Source organism: Myodes glareolus, chromosome 18 (assembly GCF_982192425.1).
Source record: "Myodes glareolus chromosome 18, mMyoGla1.1, whole genome shotgun sequence".
In the NCBI taxonomy this organism is placed as follows: Eukaryota; Metazoa; Chordata; class Mammalia; order Rodentia; family Cricetidae; genus Myodes; species Myodes glareolus.
This window is the reverse complement of record NC_142043.1, coordinates 71,946,353-71,964,342: the sequence shown is the minus strand read 5'-3', so window position 1 is coordinate 71,964,342 and position 17,990 is coordinate 71,946,353. Positions and strand designations below refer to the sequence as shown.

General features: G+C 42.9%; 1 pseudogene across 1 annotated transcript; it reads right to left on the bottom strand.

Moving 5' to 3' along the window:
• Positions 1-452: 452 nt before the first annotated feature.
• LOC148119281 (HLA class I histocompatibility antigen, alpha chain G-like) lies at positions 453-4,593 on the bottom strand (annotated as a pseudogene). The gene is made up of 5 exons (XR_015735392.1): positions 4,020-4,593; positions 3,539-3,814; positions 2,676-2,951; positions 2,447-2,554; positions 453-801 (listed from the first exon to the last, which is right to left on the bottom strand). The product of XR_015735392.1 is annotated as an HLA class I histocompatibility antigen, alpha chain G-like (transcript).
• Positions 4,594-17,990: the final 13,397 nt, after the last annotated feature.

Genomic DNA, 17,990 nt, shown 5'->3' with positions numbered 1-17,990 from the left:
GGCAGAGATCAGTGCCTCCTCTCCTAGGACCTCTCTGAGTTCAAGACCAGCCTGGTCTACAAGTATAGCAAGTTTCAGGCCAGTCGAGGCCACGTATTGAGACTGTTTCAACAAACAAAACATCAAAACAAAACCCCCAAACAAAAACAAAAGACTTTGGAAGTCTGGTGGAGAGCCAAGAATCTCTGTATTTATAACAAGGTTTGTGCAGAGGCAGCTGTTACTCAGATCATGGAGCTGCAAGGATGTAGACAGGAGCTCCCAGGCTGGGCATTGGCCTCACTAGCAGCAGGTTACATAGAATTTCCTGCTGCCAGGTATTGTGGCTCATATATGTAATTCTAACACTGCAAGAAGGGAAAAGAGGATTAATTACAGCTATTTCAAAGCCCATATGGATTTTTATTTATTACTTTTTTAAATTGTGTGACAAACTACTCAGCAAAACCAACTTAAAGGATGAAAGGTTTATTCTGATTCATGGTTAAAGAGGGCACAGTCACTCTCAGCATAAGGCATTATGGAGTACAGGGCAGCAGGAGCATGTGGCTGGGATTCTGCAAACTTTAGTAGACCAAGAAGTAGAGTGTAGGGATCCTCTCATCTATTTTTCTCCTGTTCTTCCTCTTATCCTTGGTCCTGAGGTTGGATCTTCCATCCTCAATCTCTGGAAACACTGTTACAGATGTGATCAGAATTGGATCTCCTAGGAGATTCTAAATCCAGTCAAGCTGACACTGAAGATTGGCCATCACAGCTACTTAGTGAGTTCTAGGCCAGTATTGGATACAGTGTGATATGCTGTTAACAGAGAAACAGAAAAAGGAAGAGTGAGTCCTGGGCTACATACTGAGCAATGTAAATAAGGGATCTGGGAAGATTCTGAGTATTATGGAAGAAGATTTATGGTCACTGATGTTAGTGGTGAGAACAACATCCATGATGGAAAAGGGTTTTATGTGGGCATTCCATTTGGGGAAGTGGTTGAGAAAGAAAAGTGAGATTATGCATTATTAGTTCTAAGTTGGCATGTTAACAGATATGTACTGTTTTGTCTCCCATGAGATGTGGTCTCAGATAGAAAATACAGAAAGCAAGTATATAGAGACTCTGACTGGCTGATATTTGAAAATTCCCTAGACTAATTTCTTACTTTTAGGGATAAATAATAGAATCCAAACTCTTGTCATTTAAAAACAAAGGAATTTAATATGTGGTATTGGAGGGTTGGTGATTATTTTATTTTGGAAAAAGCCAATGAACCAAATTCAAGGCTTCACAGCCAGGAACAGAACTGACAAGTCCATCAACATCAGGTCCCACAGGGATCCTCTGAGCACAGGAATCACTGAGGCCCTGGAGCTGGTCTCTGTGGACAGCTCTCCTGCTACTCTGGGAACTGGATGTGCAGTGTTACCCCAGCCCAGTTCATTCCTGCAGTCCCAGCTTTTCCTTCTCACCATGTGCTCATTCAGCTGGGGGAGCTGAGGAGGACTGTGGTGCCCTGCTGCAGGAATGCTTGGGAAAGGGAGAGTGACTGAGGGACTTGTTCTCTCTTTCCTTTCTGTATGCTTACGAGGTGTTTCTTTAATGTGTAGAACAGTGACAAAATGGTAAAAGGTGGAAATACAATGATGAAAGTAGAGTGATGTGTGATTTCCACCTGTATGCGGTGATTACCATTAATGAATGAAGAACTGCTTTGGAACTATAGCAGGGAAGAATTTAGTTAGGTGGAAAAACTGAATTGAATGTTAGGAGAGGGAAGGGTGGAGTAAGAGAGAAGCCATGGAGTCACCACCTGAGACAGATGCACTGAAAGTTTGCAGGTAGGCCATGACCTCGTGGTGATGCACAGATTAATGGAGATGGGTTAAATTAATATGTAAGAGTTAGTCAATAAGAAGATAGAGCTAATTGTCCGAGCAGTGATTTAAATAGTATAGTCTCTGTGTGATTATTTCACTTCTGGGCTGCCAGTAACCAACAAACAGCTCCTCCTCCTTGCTACAGTAGAGTCCTGGAAAATTATCTGAGCAATTACATCAAGGGAAATTATCAAGACTGATAGATATCCAGGATAATGATGTTCTACCATCCTTGAAGCCCTGGACTTTGAAAAGTGACAACATAGCTGGGCATCATGACACACAACTTTAATCCTAGCACTTGGGAAGCAGAGGCAAGTGGATCTCTGAGTTTGAGACCAGCCTGGTTCACATAGTAGGTTCCAGGACAGCCAGGGCTATGTGAAGACATCTTGTCTCAAAACAAGCAAGCAAGCAAACAAACAAGCAAAAAACAAAATATGCCAATACACTGAGTTCCAGGTTAGGCAAGCAGTCACACATGGGTGTGTCTCACAGCAACAAGATAGGAGGTGAGCACATTTCCACCCATGGCTTCATCTCTACAGAAAACCCTCAGACACCAATACCCTCCCTACCTGTGCTTTTCTTCCTCAGCATCACAATGGCAACCACAGCTACAGGGACCACAACTCCAAGGAGAACCACACCAACTATCACTCCAGTTGGGGACCAAGGAGGTGTCTCTGGAAAGAGAGAATAAACTGAGGAGCCCTAACTCCCAATTCAGCACTGATTCTACTTAGGGTCTCCAGAAGGTCACCTTCTTTCCTTGACATCAGGTTTTGGGCTCACACCCCTCCTTACCCCATTTCAGGGTCAGAGGCTCAGGCAGCCCCTCATGTTGCACATGACATGTATATCTCTGCTCCTCCCCAGTAGGTACCACCACAGCTGCCCACTTCTGGAAGGTTCCATCCCCTGCAGGCCTGGTGTCCACCAGCTCCATGTCCTGGGTCTGGTCTTCCCCATCCCTCTGCCAGGTCAGGGTTATCTCAGCTGGGTAGAATTCAAGGGCCCAGCACCTCAAGGTGACATCTCCTTCAGGTCTAGGGTGATGGGTTACATGTGCCTTTGGAGGGTCTGAGAAGAAGAGTTGGAAAATTCAACATTTTATAATTGGAGGGGGGAACTTAAGCAGTATTTGTGAGTCTATCTTGCCAATGTACAAGAGAATCAAGATGTGGAGGGGTGGTGGTCTGGGGCCATGCAAACCCCACACAAGTTGTCTTATACTCAGGCATTAGTATAATCTATTCCTTGGAAAAGAAAGATTCCCAAGTTTCCCACCATGAAAAGAGTATTTCTGGTTCTAACTTATAGAGTGAGAGCCTCATCGGTGAGACCTCAAAAGACATTACATGTGGGTCGAGAACTAAGCCTATGAGAGACCATGATTTACAAAGGGCTCCAGACTGAACTAGGCTGCTGGTGGTTATTTCAGGGATCTTCTCTCCTATACTATTAAGAGTCCCTAATCTGTCCTGAGAGAAGGGCGAGTCCTGGGAGAGTCACTCTCTGCCTTTGGGTCAGGAAAACCAGTAGCACTCCTTCCCCTCCGGATACAAAAGAGAATTACAGTATTTCAGATGATCCCAATTTCCTCCCTCCTTGGAGGCATTGCCCTACTCTGGGCTCAGATGGAGGAATGGCTTCTCAATCCCTCCTACCTGAGCGCTGCAGAATCTCCTTCCCTAGCTCCAGATGCCTGAGTAGCCAAGCAATGCACTGGCCCTGAGCGAAGATCCTCCAGTGCTCTGCTAAATGTTTCGCCTCCCACCTTCGCACTGCGATCTGAGCCGTCTTGTCTGCAGCAGTCCAAGTTCTCATGTCCTCGTTCAGGCTGATGTAATCACGACCATTAAAGGCATGACTGTAGTGCCCACGGAGGAAGTGTTGATCTGGACCCACTTCACAGCCAATGAAACACTGGAAGGTATGAGAGACTGCAGCCGCCCCCAAAGTCAGTTCCCTCTACAGGGTTCAGCCCACCCACAGAATTTCCACCTGAACTCAAATGGAAACCGGGTCTCAGTCCGATGCTCTCCCGGGTCCAGGGTCTCTGCGGGCTCCTCAGCCTCGGACCAAACCTAGGACCTGGAACCTGGGGCAACTCGAGCCAGTCCGTGAGGACATGTAGGGGTCACTCACCGTCATCGCTCTGGTTATAGATTCGGATTGCAAATAGCAGGCTTTCTTGGGCCGTGCGTGAATAAATTTCCAAAAGTATCCTCTCCTGCTCCCAATAATCCGGCCCCATCTGCTTTGCCCATGGTACTCGAGCCTCCATCTTAGTAGCCAAGTGGCTGTCGAAGAGCAGGATTTGCGTGTCGTCCACATAGCCAGCCACGAAGGCTTGGGGATCTCGGAGACCCGTTGCAGACGCGGTCGCGGTCGCGGTCACTAAATAACTCAGCGAGTGTGAACCTGGGGACGGCGCTCAGTGAGACTACGACCCTCCTCCCGGTACCCGGGCAGGGGCACGGACCAAAAAGGGATCAAGGCGCAGGGCTCGCAATGCTGATGAAGAAGGGCGGAAGGGTCTGGATGAGTGATGGAAAATGACTTTTGGGATGCTGCCAGGGCCAGGAAAGCTGGCTCCTCCAGGCAGAGGCCCTTTCCTTTCTGACCCACACTCACCAGCGCCTCTCTGGATCTCGGTCTGGATCAGAGTCTGGAGTACTGAGAGCAGCAGGAGGGTGGGACTCAGAGCTGCAGCCCCCATCCTTGGTGTCTAGAAAACCTGCAGGGTTTGAGACTTTGTTCCTCTCTGTGGAGTTTATAGCGTGGTGGTTTGTGAGGAGATACCACCGTGACTGTGAGTTCCTTTCTCCAGAACCCCGACTTGCTGTGTGAGTGAGAACATGTGTCCAGAAGGAAGGACAGGACAGCTGACACGGGTTGAAGGCTACAGAAAGAAATTCAGAGGCAATGAGGGAATTCCCAACCCGTGACTTCCCTACCTCAAACACCTTCAAGGCAAAACCTCAGACCAGGAACTTACGGAGATCTCTTCCTCCTGTAATTGGTGCTCTTAGTCATACCTGATCTCTCTGATCAGGAGGAATGCTGAGATTCTGAATGTTTTGGTTTCAGGATCTCTTCTTTGGGTTTGTACATTGTTAAGTATCTTAAAGTTTTATGTAGGTCAAATCGATGACACTTACCGTGTTTAAAAAAAAAAAAAACTGCTCACGGTGGCTGACATCTGTAATCCCAGTGCTTAGGAGGCTGTGCTGAGCAAGAGGTTTGACATGAGTTTAAGGTTAGTTTAAGTTATATACTCTGACATTTAAAAGAAAAAAATGTTGGTGTGTGTGTGTGTGTGTGTGTGTGTGTGTGTGTGTGTGTGTAAATTTGTGCGAAAGTATGCAACATGTGCGAGGATGTGATGGAAGTCAGAAGAGGGAGTCAGATTCCCTAGAACTGGAATTGCAGGTGTTTGTGAGCTGGGTGCTAGAAACTGAACTGGGTCATCTACAAGAGCAGCAGTAAGCATTCTGAACCACTGAACCATCTCTTCAGTCCCTTGATATTTTGACTTTAAAAAGACTTTTAATAAGTGAGACTGCCCTTATATTCTACTAGTAAGTAGTGATGGTGAAGAAAGTAGTAACTCTTAATTAGTTTTTCACAGTCTTGATTCAGACTAAAATGTCAACAGATTAACTCATTGTCAAGCACACTACAGTAAATATAGCAAGGAAATTTGAGAAACATAAGAGTATTTTTGATGTCAATTACCTCACACAAGTATCTAAGTGATTTCATGAGTTCCATACAGTTTTAAATGCTATTGTTATTTGTTGGTCTTGGAGGCACAGGGCTTGTTTCCCCCACTCAAGAGGCTGAGGCAGGAGGGCTTCCAGGATTTGAATAATAGCCTCAACCATATAATTTGTGTGTGTGAGAGGAGAAAAATGCAGAATGTTGGGGAATGGTAAATGTTTTTAGTGGAAGTCAGTGTGCTTGGAGAACATGTAATTGCCCATTGGACCCAGAGAACAGTTTGTAAATGGTTTGAAAATTATTTTCTTTGGAGCAAAGGATGGGACTGAAGTAGATGATGATGGTGTGTACCAAAAGTCTGTTCAAGATGCTGACCCTTGAACTTCTTACCCTAGTGACTTAGGCTTCTTACCCTAAGTGACTCTTAATAAAACTGAGGTAATTATTTTCTTCCTTTGTGATTCAGGACATTAGGCAGGTTAGAGGAGAGAAGAGTAAAGCCCTGCCCAACATCTGCTTCTAATTCCTTTACTCAAAACAACCAGCATAACTAAGACTGCAGAACAACACAGCCTTGGGTACGGTCATCACTGGCATCTGAACACCAGCTCCGTGCTGCCCTGTACATGGCAGGCTTGCATCAGACCGGGCTGAGGGGAATATGTCTGCTGGTAGCACGGGTTGCAGAGAGAATTGAGAAGAGGAGGACATGGCAGGGGATAGGACAGGAAAAGGAAGAAATAAAGTAACTACTGCAGAATGAACAGGAGGCTGCTCTTCAGGAAGAGGTGATGGCCACCAGCCCACAGGAAACAAGAGGAGAGGAGAGGCTCCTCGACTTCCCTAACTTCCTACAAGCCATACCCAACAGCAGATTTAAGATGATATATGGATGGAGAGAATATGGATGCTATGATGGAAAAGATGAGAAGAATCAGGAGAAAACTTCAGGAGTTACACTGAGAAACTGTGTTCTTAAGGAGGAGCTCTAAGATTATCATGAAGAATTTTGCCTTATACCTTGATTTCTATGATTTTCCATGAGATTCATACAGTGATTCCTACTGTATTCTTCTTCCTTGCATCTTCCTGAAATGCCTTTACTGATCTGTTTGTGGTGAGCCTTGTGTTATTTCCGTGTACCAGATGAGTCTTGTGTTGTCAGGTTCTAATTGGAGACTGCCTTCCCACTCTGTGTAAGTTTCTGTGAACAGTGCAGTTTTGCACATTTGCATGGAAAATAATGTAAAGTAAATAAAACAATTGAAAAGCAAAACAAATAAATAGCAACAATAAAAACAGTATAAGCTAAGCATGATGGTGAATGCTTTTGATCCCAGTACTCTGAAGGCAGAGACAGGTAGATTACCACAAATTTGAGTACATAGTGAGCTCCAGGACAGCCAGTATGAGAGAGAGAGATAGAGAGACAGAGACGGAGAGAGGCAGAGACAGAGACAGAGACACAGAGAGAGAGAAAGAGAGAGAAAGAGAGAGAGACCCTTTCTCAAAAAAAAAAAAAAAGAGACAAAAAGACAGAAAAACTCAGCATGCCAGAGTTCCTAGTTCCTGGACTCTGTCACTTGCCCTATCTCAAATTTCCCTACAAGTTTCACATATAAGTTGGTAGCTGAGAAAAGGAAACTCAGACAAATAATCAAATGGCAATAAATCTTCAAGCAGAGAAAAGAGTAAGTTAGAATAAGACTAAGTAATCAGAAAACAATAAATCTAAGCACATTTCATCAAAATCCCATTAAACCAACTATGTCACAAATGGTTTAACCTCATTTTTCTGATGAATCTTTTGTTTTAAGAAATGCAGACCAAAGCTCAGTATGGTGACAGAGACCTGAAATCCCAGCACTTGAAAGGTGAGGCCAGTCTGACTGGTGTGTGTGTGTGTGTGTGTGTGTGTGTGTGTGTGTGTGTGTGTGTTGGACATTACAATGAGGGGGATCAATGATTGACCCACAAAGAGAAAAGCACAAGGAAAGTGTTTCAAAGTTTTATCTTTCTGGGCAGTGGTGGCACACGCCATTAATACCAGTACTCAGGAGGCAGAAGCAGGCAGATCTGTGAGTTCAAGGCCAGCTTAGTATAAAGAGCAGTTCCAGGATAGCCATGGCTACACAGAGAAACTCTGTCTTTATAATAATAATAATAATAATAATAATAATAATAAAGCAATAGCTTTATCTTTAGGAAGGTTTTACAAAGAACACTATAAGAAGGGAAGTAGACGGATCCTGATCCATGACCTTGGGAAATGACTGTCTACTTCACGGTGCTGTCTGCCCCCGGTGCTTGAGAGCTGGCCTGGCAATCTAAGGTCACTTGTAGGGCTGGCCCTCCAGTTGTCCTAATCTCATTTGCTTTGATCCATATAAATCCAGGGGGATACTTTTCTTTCATCTGATGGGTTGTTTGGTGGTACTACATAAACTTTTTTTTTTTTTTCTGAGGTAGGAACTCTGGGGGAAAAACCAATTTTTTTAGCCTCTCAACTATGAGGAGCACAAATATTCTGTTTTATAGAAGATATGTGCAAGACAAAATGTTAGAAGTCACAGAAGTCCATTTAGGCAGACTTTTGCAGTCATTTATCCTTTTCAGAGTGTGGAACAAGGATAGTATTAGTCGGAGATAAATACAGGCCTATGAACTGGGTGCAAAAACAATGGGGGCATTTAAGGATGCGTGTTTAGTGTCTACCAATGCATATGGTTTTAACTTTTTTTCGGGGGGGGGTGAGTTTCAAGATAGAGTTTCTCTGTGTATCCCTGGCCATCCTGCAACTCTGTAGAACAGCCTAACCTCAAAATCAGAGATCCTCCTGCCTCTACCTCTGGAGAGCTAGGATTAAAGGTCTGTGCCACCATCACCCAGCAGTTTTAGCTTCTTGGCTGTAGCAATCTTAGTGGGAATGTGAACAACCTGTAAGAGAGCAGTCATGATGGCATCAGCTGGTACATGGAGTACCAGCTGAAGGTAAGAGTATGTTGGTATCAGATTGTGCAAACTTTTTGGCAAACTCCATACTCATTATTGGGAGTAAATCTAATAGTGTCCGCGTTTTCTTTTGTTAAAATAGAAGTTCTAGAAAGAGCAATATTCTTAACAGCCTTAATAGTCAGAGCATTTAGCAGGACAAATCACTGGGAAAGGAAAGAGTTAACTTCCAAACTGCTTGTGGCCAAGGATCTCAGCTTTGCCAAGCTAAAGCTGTTTGATTAACTCTAAAGCAAGCTTCTCTGACAGGCTGACTGTGTCTGCTGTGCTAGCCAAGCCACTTATGCTAATTGGAAATTAAAAGATGATCTTCCCCACTTTATCCCAGCACTCAGGACCTATTTCTTCAGCTGTCTTCTCCTAGTCCCACTGGAACTCTCTCTCTCTCTCTCTCTCTCTCTCTCTCTCTCTGTGTGTGTGTGTGTGTGTGTGTGTGTGTATGTGTGTATGTGTGAATGTATAGCTAAGGAGCTCCCTGTTTTGTTTACAAAAGTCATGCACATTTCAGGAAGTTCCCATTAACTCTATCGGCCCCTATCATAAAGAAAGGGACACCTTTCTTCTGTGATTTGGGAAATACCAACAGGCCTTTCAACCCATTTGAAGACGTCCTTGGATTAAAAGTCTTGTTTATCAAAACACTTACTCTTTGAGTCTCTGCCATTTTCTCCCTGCTCCCCGCTTAAAAATCTCAGGCTATCACTTGTTGTCCACCTGTGTCTCCATCCCTCCTCCCTCTCCCATTTCAGGCAGGAGGCACCAGAAGCAGCACCCTGCCATGGCTGGCCTCTTAAACTTGAACTCTCCAGTTATCATCTAACCCAGAAAAATTTTCTTCTGCACAGCTTGGAATAAACCTCCCCCACCCCTGTCACTCCATGGAACAACTATTTTGGTTTCTTTATTGAACCTATTTTATTTCATGATACACTATAAAAAGATTTATAAAATTAACAGTCTCCCTATATATCTTATTTATGACTAAGAGCTTTTGTTTCCATACTAAAAGAACCTCAATTCAAAATTATTATTTTTAAGGCTAAACTTAACAGGGATGAAACATAAAGTTCTAAATTTATAAATGCAACTAAATTAAACTATAAATTGTTAAGGATAAGTTTACTTGAATTGTAAACTATTAGAAATAATTAAGAATTCAAGTTAATGACTAATCATCTAGTCACTAATTTACACTATAAACTGTTAAGAATAAGTTTTATTTAAATTGTAAATTATTAAAGATAATTTAAAAATACAAATTAATGCTTGATCATCTTATAAATTATCAAATTCTCTAATGTATTTAAAATATATTTGTAAACATGCTAAGTATTAATATGATCAATTCCTTACTTAGCCCCCTGGCACCTAAAAGGGTTAAACTTCTTACAATGGACAAAGCTATGCCCTTCCTTGAATGGGGCTGGAGCTCTATTTGGGCTGTGTACACTTTGGGATCAGTTCTCTGTCTGGTAAAAAGGGAGGTCAATTCCCCACTTTATTCCTATACAGAAAAATCTCAGACCTAGATTTAATACCTAAAGACCATACAGACCTATGGAGGGGCCTAAACATCTTATTAGCAAAGGTGATTTGAGGTATATAAAGAAAAAGTAAATAAAACTAATCTGGCTCTCAAAAACTGTCACCACTATCACAGGCACAAGCTCCGGATTTTATATTTTCTTTGGTTATTTTTAAATGCAGACTTAAAAGTGCTTCTTACAATAAAAAACATTGTATATATATATATATATATATATATACTCCTCTAGATACACACACACAATTAAGATGCTACTGCATTTTTGTTTGTTTGCTGATTGATTTGGTTTTGTTTTTCAAGACAGGGTTTCTATGTGTAGTTTTGGAGACTGTCCTGAAATACACTCTGTGGCCAGGCTGTACTCAAACTCACAGAGATCTGCCTGCCTCTGCCTCCTGAGTGTTGGGATTAAAGGCCTGTGTCACCCCTGTCCAACGATATTACTGCTTTTAGTCAAAATTATTTTTAGGTTTCCAAACTTTTAGCATGACTCCAAATATGAGTCTCCTTACCTCTTCTACATTAGGGATTTCAGTACAGCTACAAACAATAATAATGCTAACATATCTGACATTTTTGCCTCTTAAAGACGGTTCTTACAAGTTTCAGGAGATCAACTTGGATCCACCAACACCCACAGGTCAAGACAGACTTGAAAAAAGTACTGCCAATCTATGGTTTGTTTCTTCCCAGGCCCATTTTTTTGGGTGAGTACCTCTCCCTCTCTGCCTGATTATTGGGATAACCCTCTCCTATCTGCTGGAACCATGGACCTGAAAATTCCTAATGTACACCTAAGAAAAAATTTTTCACCCCTTAAAATTCATTACCTTCATGTTCTGCCCATTAATATATGTTTATTCCAGCAGATTTCTAACTATTTAAAAGTTTCAGACTCCTCTACCGTCTTCTCAGCTGCTATGCCATCTGCCCTCCGCCCTGCAGTTCAAGCTCCCGGGGTTCCCCCTGAACTCCCCTGGTCCTCTTCCATCAGAGGTTGCTCCAAATGCTGCCTGCACATCTCACAGAGCCTGGACAACAATGAAACAGTCTACTCTTCTCAGGCCTCTTCTGCGTTCCAGCCTATGGAACCAACATGCTTTGCCCCCATATCAGTAGGAAGTAACCGTGAAACATTTAAACACCCCTTACCACTCACCTCTTTCTGTACTGAACTCTCCAGCTCAGGGGCTTGACTGCTCATTGTAGTAGTACCAAAGAGCTCCACAATATCCCAGAATGGAGGATGATAAAGGTTTATTTATTTATTTATTAATATTTGTTTATTTATTTATTTATTTATTTATTATGTATGCAATATTCTTTCTGTGTGTATGCCTGAAGGTCAGGAGAGGGCACCAGACCTCATTACAGATGGTTATGAGCCACCATGTGGTTGCTGGGAATTGAACTCAGGACCTTTGGAAGAGCAGGCAATGATCTTAACCGCTGAGCCATCTCTCCAGTCCCCCCCCAAAGGTTTATTTATTTGGGGATAAACTCACAGTAAGGGTAGTCCTCTGCGTGTGCTGGGAACTGGAACCGAATCCAGCAGAAAGAAATGCTGGGCACCGCACACACTTTTCATCTGTACTTAAAGTACGTGAGTCCACGCCCAAAGTGCCCTGGTCTGAAAGGCTATTGGCTGAAGGAGTTCCCAAAACAGCCCATGATTTTGATATGTATATTTTATCAAACAATTTCCATATGTACTGTTGTGAGAAGTCCTTCTGTACACTGTAAATATATGTTGCTTTTATTGGTTGACAAAGAAAGTTATTTGGCCAATGACAAAGCAGGATAGAATCAGGTGAGAAATCCAAGCACAGATACAGGTGAAGAAGGGCAGTCAAGAGAGACATTGGGGGCTGCTGCTGGAGTAACATGTCGTGGCCACGTGGTAATACACAGATTAATAACAATGAGTTAGTTTAAGTGATGAGGGAAGCTTTGTTAACCAATCACCTCTAAGAAGTGGAACCTAATTAAGGTATGACTACCTGGAGCCCAGAAAGAAAAACCAGGGATGAACCAGGTGCTTGCTCTCTCTGGGTGATTCCTGAGGGACACAGCGGAGCTTGGACTTCCCATTCTCATGGCGTGAGTTTCCCCTTATAATAAGTAAAAATATAACTGTTTATCTTCAAGCTGGCCTGGTTATTTCATGAATCGAGTTAACATTTACACTTAAGAAGTAAGGGCTATCCAGTAATAAGTCTGAACCATTGACCAAGCAATTATAATTAATATTAGTCTCTGAATGATTTTTATAAGTGGCTGTGGGACCTCTGGGTGTGAGAGAAAAAAATTAGTGGGCCCAGAAGACAGGGATAAAGCTCTGGCTACAATGTACTTCTGACAATTGTTCTGGTATGAAAATCTTTTTATGTATAAATCGAGACAGGTTGGTACTGCCCCCACGAGACCAAAATGGTTTATTAATTGCTTTTATTACAAATTTGAGATATATGTTAACTTCAGCTACAGCCTTGGTCCAAAGTATAAACCTTCCAGAGGATTGCAATCCTGATCCCAATGACAGATAGCCAATTGTAGTTCAGTTTCACAAGGGCAAAGTTGCCAGATGTCTGATTTGTTGAACCAAGGCTATAGGTATAAAGCAACTTTGGTGCCAGCTTCTCTCTTGCTAAAGTCAGACCGATAACATAAGACCTATGATTAACACCCTGCACAAATTCCTCAGCAATTAATTTTCTGCATAAGTTCCTAACCTTAGTTTTATGATACAGGACTCAAGGTTCAGTCAACTAACTGTTTATGTTGGGTCCTGAAATTTACACGGGTGACGGGAAAGTAATTCTCCAAGGCCAGAGAGAAACAGTTTCAACAGGCTACTCCACAAGGAAAGTTTTTCCAACTAGCCAGGGCTACAGAGGATAATCTAACTTCATAGCCCTGAGAAAGAGTTACAAGTTTCCCTTCTTATGATCTGGGGTTGCACACAGGATGGGGGAATATATTTTAAGATGATGTAGGAGGGTCTGTTTTGTGTTGATTTCGTTGTTTAAATAAAGAAACTGCCTTGGTCTTTTGATAGGACAGAAAATTAGGTAGGCGGAGTAGACAGAACAGGATGCTTGGTAGAAAGCAGTGTGGCAGACGCCATGGATCTCCTCTCCAAGATGGACGTAGGCTAGAATCTTGCCAGTAAGCCACAGTCATGTGGTGATACACAGATTTACTAGAAATGGGTTCATTAAGATGTGAGAGTTAGCCAAGAAGAGGCTAGAGATAATGGGCCAGGCAGTGTTTTAAATGAATACAGTTTCTGTGTAATTATTACATTACGATTTGGTATACTTTTAAAAAATAATTTCCTTTCTTTTATTTTTTTTAAAAAAGAAACAAACTTTCTTTTTCCATTTTACATACCAATCCCAGTTCCCACTCATTCCACCTACTCCTCAACCCCACCCCCATCCACTCCTCAGAAAGAGTAAAGCACATTGCTTTGGAGAAGATCCAAGGTCCTCCCTTTGGTACACCTTTAATATCACTGTGTCTGGCAGAGTGCCAAGCACTCTGCACTATTACACACACACACACACACACACACACACACACACACACATACATACACACACACACACACACACACACACACACACACACAAAATTAAGGGCATGGGTTACTCTTTCAGAGGATCTAGGTCCCTGGACCTGGAACCAAATTATCTGACACCCTTTTCTGGCATTGTGAGCATATGGTACACAGATTAACATTCAGGGAAAACACCCATACACATAAAGTACATATAAATTTCAAAAAACATAAAATCGTCATAATAATTGATTTGTAAGTCATGTATCATGTCATATGCGCCATATGCATCTAATCCCAGTTTTGGAGAGCAATGGAGTAGAAGGGTTGTTAAGATATTAAGGCTAGTCGGACACAATGGAACATATCTTTAATCCCAGAATTTGGAGGCAGGTCTCTGTAAATCTGAGGTCAGCCTGGTCTATGAAGTAAGGATTATGGTTCGCCAGGCCAGCTAAGGCTACATACTGAGATCCTACCTCAAAACCCAGACAGAGAGAGAGAGAGAGAGAGAGAGAGAGAGAGAGAGAGAGAGAGGAGAGAGAGAGAGATTAAGGCTAGCCTAGGCTGTTATCAGAGTTACAGTCAGAGCCTGTGCCCCCCCTAGCCCTAACAGCTGTCTGTTAAACAAGGTAATTAAAAAACCCAAGCAGCATAAAACAGGGGGAAGAAAGGAAATTCATTTAATATGGTCATATTGATAAGGACAACAGCAGATCCCAATTCTACCTTCTGAGTCCTCACCTGAGGCCATCCTTTAAACAGAAGACAAGAGGGATGTGCATAATTAGGCTGCCCAAGTCTGGGGTGTGGTCCTTTAACCCACCATCGTCTGGTCTGCAGTTTCATCCCACAGTGTGGTTCACCATGTTATTAGAAGCATGTGAAAGACTTTTTCTGGGGACAAGCTCCTCCTCTGGTTAGCACCAGGTTTCAATGTATGTCCATCAGCATGCGATTCCAAGGAGGACAATTCCAGTTCCCCGAGGTACCTTAATTCACAGTCACATGTTCAGAAGGAAGGACACAAGTGTCTTTAGACTAACTGCAGACCAGTTATATACAGAAGTTTATATTTAAACCTAATCCTGGATGTGATGGCATTTGAGGTTAGGGACTTTGGAGATAATGGGATCAGGATGGGGGAGCCTTTATGAATGGGATTAGTCCTCTAACTCCAGAGAACCCAGGGAGCTCCTTTACTACTTCTGCCAAATTGAGAATTTAGCAAAAGGACAGTGTCCTGTACTAACCAGTAGAGGGCACTCACCAGATACTGAATTAGACAGTACCTGATCTTGGATTTATCAGCCTCCAGAACTATGAGAAATAAATTTTGCTCTGCATGAGCTATGCAGTCCTTGGTATTTTGTTGGCAGCACAAACAAATAAACCTTATCCTCAAAGCACCTACTACAAAATCATTCTCAAACAGTTATTCCCCGGGATCCAGATCTCCATTAATCCAGTCCTGGTGACAAATGCCTGTAATACTGGCACCCAGGAGGCTGAGGCAGGAAGACTGAAGATTCCAGGTCAGGCTGGGATATGTGAGACCTGGTCTAAAAGCAGGCAAGGGAACAAACAAATGAACATATGTACCCACATGCACCCAAACATGTCTGTATATGTGTAGGGACACATTGCATTCAAACACATCTGGAATTCTACCAACTTTCTTTGGGACAGATGTCCTACAGCTCTGTCCTACCTGGTTCAGGGCAGGCAGACACCTGGATCTCCTCCATCTTACCCTAGTCATCCCTTTGCTCCACTGTCGTGCTGACGGTACTGTTGCTAGCACCTCATGGGTTCCCCTTCTTGTGTTTTCTGTGTTTTCCTTCCTTCTCCTTCCTTCCTTCTCTCTCTCTCTCTCTCTCTCTCTCTCTCTCTCTCTCTCTCTCTCTCTTCCTTCCTTCCTTTCTTATTTGGTTTGTTCGGATTTTTTTTTGTTTAATTGGGTTTTGTTGTTGTTGTTGTTGTTTTTTAAAAAAAAAAACAAAACAAAAAAAACCCCAGGATTTCGCTGCTTAGCCCCGTTTGTCCGGGAACGAGATCTGTAGACCAGGCTAGCCTCTGTCCCCAGGTGCTATCATCACCCAAGCTGACTTCAGACTCTTGCTATGTAGTTGAGGATAATGCTGAACTCTTTATTATTCTGCCTCCACTCTCATGTGCTAGGATTATATGTGTATGCCAATGATATAGGTGGAATTGGGGTTCCTTTGGGGTTCTTGGTCTCAGCAACAAAGTCATCATGATGTTTTCAAAGGTTCTTCATCTCATAATGCTTTGTCAAGGTCTCTTCCCTCTTACAAGTCTTAATCATGGATATTATAACTTTAAAAATAAAGAATAGACTCAAATAGAAGATCAGTGATAATTATATCAGTTAAAAAGGAGAACCTCAGGGTAAGCAAACTGCAAAGCCTCAACAACTTCCTGGAGAAGGAACGAATAGAAGGGAAAAGGACATTTTAAACTGGCATGGAGATCAGACACATGGCTGACAAGCAGTCACATGGCGAGGAAGAAGGCTTTAAAGAAAGAGTAAGGAATCTGAAAATGGTGAAGGGAAGACACAAAGTGTTAAGGAAAGAATGCTTGGAAAAGAGACAGAAGAAAGGGAAAAGGACTAATTCAGGAATCAGGGAAAGTCAGAAACCTACAAAGCTGTGCCCCAAAAGCTACTGCACTAAGAGCTGAGGTTCTGGAGAGAAAGAAATATGGTATCTCATTAGAGGACTAATTACTCTTCCTATCTCTTCAGCGTGGATTAAGGTGAGCACACCTTCCTAGGGGTGTCCTTTGGCCAAGGAATGATCCTGACCAACTGTAATCCTAGGTCTCCATACAGCCCAGAGATTCTGCTCTCTTGCCAGGAGTTTTTTCTACTTTAACACTTAGTCGTATGAACCTTGTATGAATATGTATTGTAGAAGGATTTCTGATAAAGATCAAAGACGTGAAATTGCCCCCTTCTGTAGGGGTAGAAATACAAACCTGCCAAGCATTTAGACAAGAAAAGGCCTCCTAGAAATGCTGCTTTCTCTGGAGACACATAAAGTCTGTCTATATTATAAAGTGTAACAATGGTTCCTATATAGGGACCCTTTATACCTCACATGGCCGAGAAGTTGCTTTGTAGACCAGGCTGACCTTGAACTCAGAGATCAGTCTTCCTCAGCCACCATACTTGACCCTTGCATTTTAATTTATTTTGTATGTATGTCTGTGTGTATACACTCAATGTACAGATGTGAGAAGATAACTTTTAGGAGTTGATTCTCTCCTTCTGCCACATGGATCTTTGTGAGTTCAAGGCCACCTTGGGCTACACAAGTGGATGCAGAAACAAATTCAGGTGGTGGTGCCCCACACCTAAATCCCAGTGCTAGAGGGAAGATAAAGTGAGAGGAGAGAGAGAGGCTCTGTCAGCTTAGTCTGCAGTCGCCCAGCCTTGGTAGAGGTAAGCCTTTCCTAGTGGCTTGGCTGCTTTGCTTTTCTGGTTTTCAGGTTGAACCCCTATAGCTGTCTCTGGGTTTTTATTATTTGTGCTGTTAGCAAGTTCCTTCACCTACTGATTCATCTCATTGGCCCCTCATCTGAATTCCCTTGCTGGGAAGTACATGGACTATGGTTAGGACAGTTAAGAGCAAAATATCTGTGGTAAGATCTCCTCTGTATCAATGGGCCCTTATCATGCCTTTTAGGTTTCTGGATTTTCACCAGCACAACTCTTAGACAAATTTAAACATTTAACATTTTTGTTATGGAAGTTTAATGCCACCTCTGTAGTATCTAAGGATGTAGGAATGTTACGTTAGTGCCAGGCATGGTGGCACACACCTTTAATCCCAGAACATAGGAGGCAGAAGTCTGTGAATTCAAGACCAGTCTGGTCTACATAGCAATTTCCAGGTCAGCCAGGGCTATCTAGTGAGCCTCGTTAGAATCCAGCTACTGCCAGGCCACAATTCCTGCAGCATCCCCACCCCAATTCTCACCCCGAGGTACTGCTAAGACCCTGTCTATGAATCTCTGGATAACAGACTTTCAGGTATCAGGATTTCTTACAGGAGGAAGCAAGTTTATGTCAAAGTAGGTATTAGTGGCCACACCTTCTGTTCCCCATTTCCTTCTCTGCCTCTTGCTGGGATTCAGAGCCTGGCTGCAGGCTTGTGCTGTGCAACCATTTCAATCCTCAGAGAACTATAAAATGGTACACCTGCTTCTGTCACATGGGCACTTATTCCTCTCTTCAGAGGCCTCA